General features: G+C 37.8%; 1 pseudogene; it reads left to right on the top strand.

The window, feature by feature from the left end:
* Positions 1-4,797: 4,797 nt before the first annotated feature.
* LOC128541288 (interferon-induced protein with tetratricopeptide repeats 5-like) lies at positions 4,798-6,481 on the top strand (annotated as a pseudogene).
* The last annotated feature ends 5,101 nt before the right edge of the window (positions 6,482-11,582 follow it).

Below are 11,582 nucleotides of genomic sequence, written 5' to 3'. Positions count from 1 at the left end.
TTACTGTACTTCTGTTATCTTTGCTTTTTGGTTGCTGTGCCTCTGTACCCCTTTTGTGACAAACAGGTAATATTTAAATTAAGATTTTTAGAATAATTAAAGTAAAAATATTTTTAAAAAATATACAATATTGGTATTTCAAAATAGTACTGAAGTTAAAATATTAAAACCATAAAATAATTTCTCTTGGGGTTGAAAACTGTTGAATTTAAACAAGAAAAGAGTTTTTTTTTTTTTTCCTCAGGATGAACATGGGGGAATTTAAACCCACGCTTAATTAAAAGAGCCTTAATTCTTTGTAATTGTCACAGCATGCGCCTGTGATGGACGTGCACCACAATCTATTATTGCTCCTCGCTCACTTCGTAGGCTCCCTATGCGAGTGGGGGCGATATGAAGCAGCCCATGGACACTGTAATTCCGCCCTTTAATCTTGGCGCCAAAGACTCCCAGGGCACCTTCAGTTCGCACCGAGCCCATCTTCGCAGCCCCGCTGCCGACGAGGATAAGGCCGCGAGGAGGAATGCGTTAAGGCCCCTGATCCCAGCTGGGAAAGCCATCCAGCCGATGGACGTCAGCGAGGACTTTTGTCTGAGGCCGTGCCCAGAGAGAGCTGGGATGGGCCAGGCCAGCCATCGACAGCGGAGAAGAACCGTTGAAGAAGCGCTGCCTCCACGTGCTCTGTTTTGCCACTCTGCCCCCCGCAACCTATCGCTACCTGTGTGCCTGCATGCCAGCTAGGCACTGCCCCAGGACCTGCCCGTGCACAGTCTTTCCTTCCCTTTCTTTCCATCCTCCCTCCTTTTAACCCTTTCCTTCCCCATTTTTCCTAAATAAATTATCCTTTTTCCCGTAAGACCTCGCCTCGTGTCCATGCTTCATGGTGCCACCCGTGCACATAGGGTCGAATTCGTTACAGTAATCTAAAAGCATTTTGTGTAAAGAAGTACTTTCATATGAATGGTGTTTGTCTGTACTGACAGCTCAACCAGACAAAAATCAGTTTACTCCCAAATGGTGAACACAACTTTTTAACTTTTTTTTTTTTTAAGCCATTTAAACCGCCATCTACACTGAAGTCCTAGATCCAATCATCATACTGTATCAACTTATTTTTTATGTGTAGGTACATTTTTACTTTCATTTTGAGCCCAGTAGTCTCACCCATTCCTTCTGTAATAAGATGCTGTTTCTCTTGAAATACACACCCATAGCCTCCCTAAGTTTGTATTTCGACCATGAAGCACATTACATAATCAAGCGTTTAAAGCTTAATGTGTTTGTCAGTGACTAATTCCTCGCTTTTTTTCTTTATTTTTATATATAGAAAATTACTTTACTTATTTTATACATCAATATATCTAAATGTCGGGCAAATTTCCTGAATCACGTAAGACAATCACAATGAGTTAAGTCATTTAAAAAGAAATTGTAGGCTTTAAAAAATAAATATATTATATATTTACTTTAGAGGACCGCCCCTAATAATATGGCAGTACTCCTCAACCCATACTTATCTGTAAACCTTCATTGAAACATTCACTTAAGACATAGCTATATTATACACACAGAGAAAGCGTGATAGATTATAACTAAATATTTTATTTTAAGGATTATAACTAAATATTTTTAACTTGAATTATAACTTCACGATTTTGCATTCCAATAATCATGTTTTTTCCCCTCTTTTCTTTTTTTTCTTCTTGCCCTATATCATTTGCATTCTTAGTGTTGGTTTTCACATATATAGATTTTTTAAAACATTTTTCATTAACTAGTATTACTTATTCTTTACTAGAATTTCTTGTTAAAAAATCTAATAACACTAAGAAAGGTACTAAAATAGGTGCTCTATAGTTTCTCAATACTGTAAGTGATTATTTTTTGTCACATCAGAAATTTAAGTAAAGTGTAAAATGTGGTTGAAGGCAAGGTATTTTAATCGGAACATACCTACAGTATATACATAACTTGTATATACTTTTAAAAACATTTAGCAAATTAGGACTTCCTGTGTTATTTTTATTTTAACCTAATATACTGTAAAAGCATCATTAATTGAGGCTGGGATACAAAGCCATACTGTTTGAGATTATATGCAAATGCTTTTGTGACAGATGTACATAAAAAATATAGGGACTAAAATGAAAGTGAATAGTAACACACTGCTGTAGATGGATAAAACAAAAGGTAAAAGTTTCACTTTTGGATTTGTTTAATACACAATACACTGTTTTCTTAATGACATAAAAAATTTACAAGTAAATATTTTCAGTTTCTATTCCTTAACCCAGTGGTTCTCAAACATTTTCTGTCATGCCCGAATTAAGGGGGTGAGCGAATTTTCAAGCCCCACTTGTCAACAAAATGATACCGAAATCAGCAAAGTTTACTATTTATTGAAATCAATTTCTAAACCAATAAGATCAAATAACACCAAGTTCAAAACAGATAAAACACGCGTGCAGACTTACTTTGTCACTTATCTAGAGCTTTCTTTCCAAGAAGTCGAGTGGCTTATTAACGTGACTGGGGTGTGTTGTCTCTAAGTGCTATGGGAAAATTTTTTATTTAATTTTATTTGATTTTACTTACTTTTGGGGGGTAGAAGGTACCATATCTGTATATAATCGGGGATGTGCATGCGAAGCTGAGACATAGGCTTCTCTGTGTGCACGTGCATAGGATACCAGAGCTTTACATTGGGGTATCTTCATTGTGAGCTAAAGAGGGCCCCTAATGGGAAACAGATGTTGGAGGGATGTACAGCGAGCCCTGCATATATAATGGTGGAAACGGACCAGAGATTCAGTTGTGTCCATGATGCAGCTCCGGCCGTTATTGCATGATAATAAAGGTCGTAATCTTCTGTAAGCAAAGCCTGACTCATTTGAGGATTTTTTCACAACAGTGTCTTTCTACTTTGTTGGGTCTTTGAAGAGATTCGTTCTCCTGCTTCTGTAGAAATGGAAGTAGCTACCTTAGAACGCTCCTCTAAAGATGAGAGAGAGTATGAGGAGTTGCTTGAAGCTATAACACATGCATTCGAACGACTGCACATTAATTGGCCACAGGAGCAAGCTCACCCAAAACAATCAAAATTAGACGACAGATTCCTGTCAGGTGGCCAGGAGAGGGCGCCACAACGCCGCTCTCTTCCCTTTTTTGATGACCTCCATAACGAATTATCACGTTCTTGGAATAAACCTTTCTCAGCCCGTATTTTTGTACCATCGACTTCGTTCTATTCGAACATCGTTAATGCAAAAGCACAAGGTTATGTGGTGATGCCCCAGATAGAAGAGACGCTTGCGGGCTATCTCTCTCCTGGAACATCAACCTCATTAAAGAAGCCAACTCTTCCCTCCAAGCCGTGTAGAACTTCTTCTAACCTGGTAGGGAAGGCGTTTTAAGCAGCAGGTCAGGCCGGCACTTCCTTGCACACCATGGCGGTTTTGCAGGCGTACCAGGCTGATCTGCTGAATGATTTGAGCGAAGGCTTAGCGAGACTGTGCCACTTAGGTTGGAAGCATCACGTGACTCCTGGTTGACTGTCTTAAAGGACATTGAGCTAGTCCAATGAAATCTCAGGCCACGCCCTGTCTGCCTCCTGGCCAGCCCTCATCTCCCCTTGACAAAATCTGCTATTTAGAGTTCGACTGGAGTTTGAGATGAGCCTGTCTATAAGAATGGATAAACCAGAGAAGCAGAAAAAATGCAAAAGCCTACAAGTGTAAGCAGCAAAATGTGCGAAAATTACAGAAATGTTTGCCACCACCACACGTTAATTTGCAGCTGCTGGTGTAGGGCCATCAACATCTAGCTACAGTGCAGAGGCAGTCCAGAGTGCTTAGGCTGCCAGAGCAACACAAGGTAGTATACAACAGAGTAACAATAAAGTTAGTTACACAGATAAAGAAGGAGTAGCTATTAAAATTGATTCAGAGGCGGGGAGGAGGTGGTGAGAGACGTGACTCAGCAGATTAAGGAAGGCTTCAGAATAGCTATGAGTCCAGTAAGAAGTAGCCGAAATGTTGGCAGAGTGGAGGGAGGGACATTTATGTAGGGAAGACAGAGGTTCATTTACTGTTCATTTACGAGTAGCAGCTAGGTAGGCTAGTGGTGCAGGTTGTCGACAAACACTCAAATGCAGGAGTGACACAAACACACACACACACACACACACACACACACACACACACACACACACACACACAGAATGACAGAGATATTGTAACTAAATATTATATTAATTACAACATTATGATTTTTTCATTATAATATTCACATTTTTCTTTTCTTTTCTTCTGCTTTATGTTGCCTTGTTTAGTCTTACAACATTTCCACTTCTTAGTGTTGGTTTTTACATTTTTCCTGTGCTTTTTTTTAAAACATGATATAAAGCTCCATATGTTCGTGCTAGGATAAAACAACACTATTTGAGTTATTATAAATCAGTATAAAAGGTTATGTGGTTATATGGTGCCTGTATGATTAATAGATAGAATGACTGTAGGGAAAGTGAATGTTAGCACACTGCTGTGAATGTAGAAAACGAAAGTTAACACTTCCTCGTGGTTTGCTTCATACACAATGGAATGTTTTCTTAATTGCGTTTCATGTAAAATTTACAAGTAAATAGTTTCGATTTCTATTTCTGACCCTGTGGGCGGAGTAATGAAGTATAAATATATATATATATATATATACATTTGTGTGTGTGTGTGTGTGTCAGTGTTGTCTCCTGCATCTGTTTCCACATTGTGATATACAGTAGGTATACGGAGATTAAACAGAATGAGGTAAGTGTTGTAATTCTGCCTGGATACCTAAACTATATTAAAATTTATCTGTCCTTGGCAATAGACTGTTAACCTTATGGTCCATTTTATGTCTTTATTCTGTAACTATTAAATAATATGAAAAACAAATAATGTGAGATATACTGTATTACTTGACCTCAAGGACCACTCTTGTACAATTAAAGAGTTAGACAAATGCTTTAAACATACTATAAAAATATAAAGCATTTACTACACATTTGAAAAGTAAAACAACAAACATACAATTAGTTTTATTCATGCATATGACTCAGTTATTTCTTTCTTTACCAGTTCACACCAAGAAACAAATTTAAAAGCCAGACTTCTTCAGCTGGAATGCCATTTCACTTGGGCTCTAAATGAATATGATACAGATCTCAAAGATCTTCTGACCAGGCTAGAAGAACAGCTTAACCTGAATATTGGTGGAGAGACAGGAATTGCACGTACATACAACTATATGGGATTTGTAAAGTTTCTCCTAGGCTCCAATACTGAGGCACTTAGCTACTTTGAGAGATCTGTAGAGCTCACGGAGCTCACGAAGTCTCATGGAAATGACTGTGACAAGCTCCTTGTTGTTGCCTATGGAGACCTTGCATGGTTGCATTATCGCATGGATCGTTTTGCAGAGTGTGAAAGCTACCTAAATAAACTAAGTGAGATTAAAGAGAAATATCCCATTGCTCCATATGCTGAAGTGCTTGGAGAGAAAGGGTGGACCTTCCTTAAATTTTCCCGCAGATATTATGACATGGCTAAAGTTTGCTTCAGCGAGGCCCTGAAACTGGACCCTGATGACAGTGAATGGAATACCGGCCTTGCAATTGTTCTTCATCGGACAGAGCCTACATTCCAAGATACAACAAATTCAACTGCAATTAATCAACTTAGACGGGCCATAGACACTAAACCAGATGATGATGTTCTTAGGGTATATCTTGCTATAAGGTTGTTAGGACAAAGGGAGTACAAGGAGGCAGAGAGCCTTGTAGAGAAAGCCTTAGAGCGGTCACCAGAACACCCTCATGTGCTACGATATGTTGGGAAGTATTTCCGGGATCAAGGCAGTGTGGATAGGTCCATTGCCCTGCTAACGAAAACATTAGAGAAAGTGTCCAGCAAAGCTTTTATACATCATCAGCTGGCACTTTGCTATAAGAAAAAGATCACAAATCTGAAAAAATCAGGAAAGCAACACCTAGAAAGTGGAGAAATTTTGCATGCTCAAGAGCAATGCATCAACCACTTGGAGACAGCAGTTGAATTGAATCCCTGCTTTGTTATTGCTATGAGTGAACTGGCCCTCCAGTATGGACAGAGTGGGGATGTGTCTAAAGCAGAACAAATGTTCCAGAATGCATTTAAGGCAGCTAAAACGATAAGAGATAATTACCAGTCTGTTCTTCTGCATTATGCAGAATTCCAGCAAGCCTGTTGCCCTCAAACACTACATTGAATGTCTGAAGATAAATCCAAATTCATATGAAGGGAAGAGGGGTGCTGAAAACCTAGAAAAGATTGCAAAGAGAAGAATTAAGAACAACCCACAAGATAAAGAAGCCTTTGGAATACTTGGAATCGTTTATAAGGAAAAAGAAGAAAAACAACAAGCCATAGAGTACTTTGAGAAAGCATTGAGCTATGTAGACAATTAGGATTACTTCAGTGATCTTTCTAAGCTTAGGCTTTCATTACAGTAATATGGTTATACTAATTCTGTAATATCCCAATGTGTAATATTATACTCATCCAACTATTTACTAATTTATAAGATTTAATGGTGATGGTGTATTATCTTTTATGATGTATGTAATGTTATTCTATGTATAAGTCACCAAGAATTGAATTGTAATTAAAAATTCATAGTTCAGTTTTATGCTAAATAATTAATTTTAGTGTATAGAATAAAATGCCTGCTTTACTTAACATTAGTATTTTATTCCTAAAATCCATCCTGCATTGAACTGGATAGAACTCCTAAATAACCTACATTTATTAGAGACCCACAATAAATATAATATGAGGTGAAATCAGGTTAATTTGGATAGTAAAACCTTAACTGCATGTCTTTGTTGTCGTAATAAGTTAACATTCAAAGTTATGTTACTAAATCCTTGTACGTAAAATCATTAAAATAAATAACATGAATTATTTGGCTTAATTGATTAATTTCATAGAGGGGCGTGATCACCATCATGCAGGAAGCAAACAATCTCATTTTAGCAAAAGGAATTATTTAATCTTAATTTGTGCCCATATTTATGATGGATATACATTTAGAATAATCTGTAAAGCATGAACATGAAGTTCAAATAATAATACAGATAAGAGAGAGATAGACCTTGGTGAAAATGTCAAAAGTTTAATTGATTGCTTGATTGGTCAAAGGTCATGCAAAAGGTCATGTCAAAGGTGATGTGAGTATTTATATTCCGATTACTATATTTCATTTTTGACAGCTAAAGGTCAATTGTGACATATGGAAGGGTAATTATGAGTAACTGTGTCTTAAGTGTTTACACACGTTTAAGTCATTAAGAAAGTTGTTGTCTCCTAAGTGTAATTTGACACCGTGCACCACTCTCAGCAACACACACTCGCCTTTACAGCCCCCGTCCCACGCCCTTCTACTCCCGGCTTCGCACACACACACACACACACACACACACTCTGCCTTAACCAGAAACTCCACTCTGTCGCGATTCTTCTCAAAGGTAAAGTGCTGGTTTATTTGTTTTTTTTTTGTTGTTGTTGTTGTTTTACTTTACAGCAGTGATTTCGTTAGTATGCACTGGCACCAGTGTGACTAGCGATGTTCCTTGCAAATTTTTTCTATAAAACAATCTCTCCGTTAATGTTTGTTGTATAAAATAATCAGGACTGATAATAAGTACACAGCCCTGAAAGCTTTCTAATCTGCTGTAATCAAACAATTAAATGAAAATTCAACATCACCCCACCATGTTGCTAGTCAAAGCAAAATTTCCAGTTAAAACTCCAGGTTTTGCGCCCAATACACCAACAACGCAACAGGACATATTTTTTTTATTAAATTGTAATTTGTTAATGTTGCAAAATAGCCTAAATGATCAACCGTCATCTACACAGTTAAACCCGGATTTAATTGAAGCGGTCAATCGTTTGAACGCAACATTGACCTTATCTCCTCAATATCGCATCAGTAACGTCACATCTCCAGAAAAATCTCAAGAACCATTACCTCCTCTAGAATTGTTTAATGATCCTAATTAAGGTCTTATAATGTTAAATTACAATCTGGTTAACCTATTCAATCCCCCGTCAACATTTTACAAAACTCTTTAACTGAAAATTCAAAATGTGCAAACAGATGTCAAAGAGGAGAATGTACCATGTCCCAATGTTCAAAATGCACAATTCGGTAACGGGTTAGATCCTAATATTAGGATAGTTATTCGTGACAGATTCAATAACACTGAGATAAGAAGGAGAGTGATTTTTTCCTTGATCGCTAATGTTGACAGTTTTGATAACAATTTGATAGATGTGGCAAAAATAAATGATTTTGCCCAAGGATGTTGTCATTGTTGAAATTAGCGGTGATATGCTCAATTTGTCATCCCGCATTCAATTAGTCAATGGGTCCATCGATTTGCAGTCTTTTCTGATCATGCTTGAAAATGCAATTCAAAGTAAGCGTTGTTTTTTTTTTTTTGGACAATACTTTTGAATTAGTAATCCAAATAGTTCGGCCACCTCGCGGTGGTACAGGAAAAATGCGTTCAATCTTCAGTTCAGAAGTTGTTCAGAAAAAAAATTAGACATCTGTACATTTTTTACAACAAAGACAACATGTGGTTTGCTTTATGCGTTATACAACTTTTGAATTATGGAAAAAGCAGTTTTCAAATAGAAAAGATCGCTAAGCAAATCCAGTATGATGTTGGGTTAACTGAAGACACAGCGGTAACCTTCGCTGATGTATCAAAATTTGATACACATCTTTGAATTGTAAAAAATAAGGCCGGATACTCTTTTTTCAAACCAGCAAGACACCCCATGAAAATACGCTGTACTTGTTTTTGCACGACAACCACTATTACAGAATTTAAAGCATCGTGGGGCCATTTCCAAATTTACGAAACACCTTAGACCACCAAAACTATATAGGTCCTTATCCTGAGCCTAAATTTTACGATTGTGGATAGCATGATGCCTAAAGATAGAGAAGAGTTTTTTAAGTGGTATGCAACGGTATCTGACAAAGTCTTTTTTAGGATATAGATAGCTGAATACTGTGTAAATGACGTCAACATTTTGAGAAAAGGGTGTTTAGCTTTCAGAAATGAAATTCTCCAAAGTACAAAGGTTGACCCTTTTAAATGCATAACAATCGCTTCTGTCTGTATGAAAATATTTAGGACCATGTTTCTTTCTAAAAGTACTCTAGCAATTCCGCCGCTTGACATTTACATCAATAGGCAAAAGTCTTTCTCAACATCGTCAATTCAGTGACTTAACTATCTCTCAGTCACGCATTCGGCATGCTTTGAAGGAGGGTGAAGTAAGGTTCGATAACTTTTTTGTAGATGGTTATTGTGAAGTGGGTCAGACACGAAAGGCTTTTGAGTTTCTAGGTTGGTTTTCATCACAGGTTTGAAAAGTGTTTTCCTTCCATGACCGCGCATCCTCTTAACTTATCTCAAACTAGCTTTGGTCCTCAAACTAGTCTGTCAAAAATCGATGGGAAAAAAAAAAAAACTTGCAAGAAGTTCATAATTTACAAGTCACAGTAATGTGGGAACATAAGTGGAATGAAGTGAAGAAAACGGATAACCATGTCATAACCTTTTTAAAGGACTTCCGAAACGTTTAAACCCTCATGATGCCCTTTATGGCTGTCAAACTAACACGCTTTATTTGCATTATGTTGCACAGCTGAGCAAAAGAATCGATTACTACGATTTAACTTAAGTAAGGTAATAACCTCTGCTCGTGGGTCCTCAAATCAGAATCCCAAACTTATGTCTGAGACGTCTTTGGCTATTGTGCACACATTACACAACCCTGGGGGTCCAGACACTTGCAGTGCGGTGGTGTTGGTATTCTTGTTCCCATAGCATTTCACGCAGTAGAATTTGAAAGGGAACGTCTCGTGTTACTTTGCTGTAACACTGTTCCCTTAAAAAGCGGGAAGGAGATGCTGCGCGCCAACGCCGCACTGCGGGGGTGACTGGACGTCCTTTCAGACAGAAATTGGCCTGAGGATGTTTCTGGTTCAGTCCTATTTATAACCTGCAGGTGCACCTCATCAGATGATGTCACCTGACCGAGGTTATATAAGCCAAAGTTTTGGCGTGTTTGCCACACACATGCTTCACAACCAGTGGAACAAAGAAACGTTCCTATAGCGTTTTCACACAGTATCTCGTTCCCGCTTTTTCAGAAAACAGGGTAACCCGAGACGTTGTGTTTTAAAACGTGATCGAACATGAACGTCTCCGGGTTTGATGCAAGGATGCTAGTGCCTTTTTCTTGTATTGTGTGCGGACTCAGTAATAGTGGAAAGTCTTATTTTATTAAAATGTTATTGGAAAGCTGTGAAGACGTAATGCCGCTAGTTCCTGAAAACATTGTTTTACACATGTTGGCAACCTCTGTAAGATGATTTGTTTAAATATAAAATTTCTTCAAGGAATCCCAGATTTTTTGTTTTAAGAGTTTTAAGGTAGGAGATGAAAAGTTATTTCTTGTTGTGTCCGCTGCACCTTGATACACTTACCAGTCCGGGCCCAAACGACCAGGAAAGAAAAACACACACACGCAGGCATGATTTCTGAAGATCTCTGTTTATTCAAAAAGAGCACATTTAAACAGTGTTACGTCCCGAACATCAAAAGAACCAGTCATTAACATGTCAGTCATAGAGGGACCCGGAGACAGACAGGTGAGAGGAGATGCATTTGCAATCTCCTGATTAAACAAAAGGGTTCTAGCAGACGAGCCATTTGGATGTATCCTCGTCTGGATACAGGATATAGAAGGTGTTACCACATAAGGCATGAGGAGGCACAGTGAGGGGTCTGTTCTCAGAACACAGGAATCTTCTTATTAGACCACACTGTCTTACAATATTATAAAACCTTGCTCTATGCAAGTAAAAACAACGAAGTAGAAAAGGCTTTTACTAAATACATGCATTATTTCAACCTGTAGGTTATTTATTTGGTTCAGAATCTCTTTTTTCAAGGCAAGACAAGTAGAACAATCAACCTGAACACCAAAAACATGGTCTTTTTAAAAACCCTAGAGATATGTTACAGAACAGCATACTAAGTATTTTTTAGAATGTTTTCAAGATGCCACTTCTAGACCTTATGGGTATTTATTTGTTGACCTGAAAGCACAAGCACCAGAAAAACTGTCAGTTAATTTGAAAAAATCCCTACCGTTGTTAGTCATTATATGGGTCCCGAAAGACAAAGGTTATTTTACGTGATGTACGACCAAACTCATATTGAGTATATGTGAACTACTGTAGCTTTAAACGTCCTCTGAAGAAACATACCGGTGACGACCAAACAGTACCGGACTTTGAAAAAACAAACAAAAAAAATCATCAAACTTTTTGCAGATAAAAGAGCATCTGTTGAAACAAAAAGGTAAGCTATTAATCAGTCTGGAGGATTTCTTCTGCCTCTGCTCAGCGTAGCTGTTCCCTTTATAAGCAGTTTATTTGCATTCCGTAACAGTTGACATGAAGACGGCAGGTTAAGT

This window comes from Clarias gariepinus, chromosome 14, assembly GCF_024256425.1.
Source record: "Clarias gariepinus isolate MV-2021 ecotype Netherlands chromosome 14, CGAR_prim_01v2, whole genome shotgun sequence".
NCBI lineage: Eukaryota > Metazoa > Chordata > Actinopteri > Siluriformes > Clariidae > Clarias > Clarias gariepinus.
Note: the sequence above shows the minus strand (reverse complement) of the source record. Positions and strands in the feature narration are given on the sequence as shown.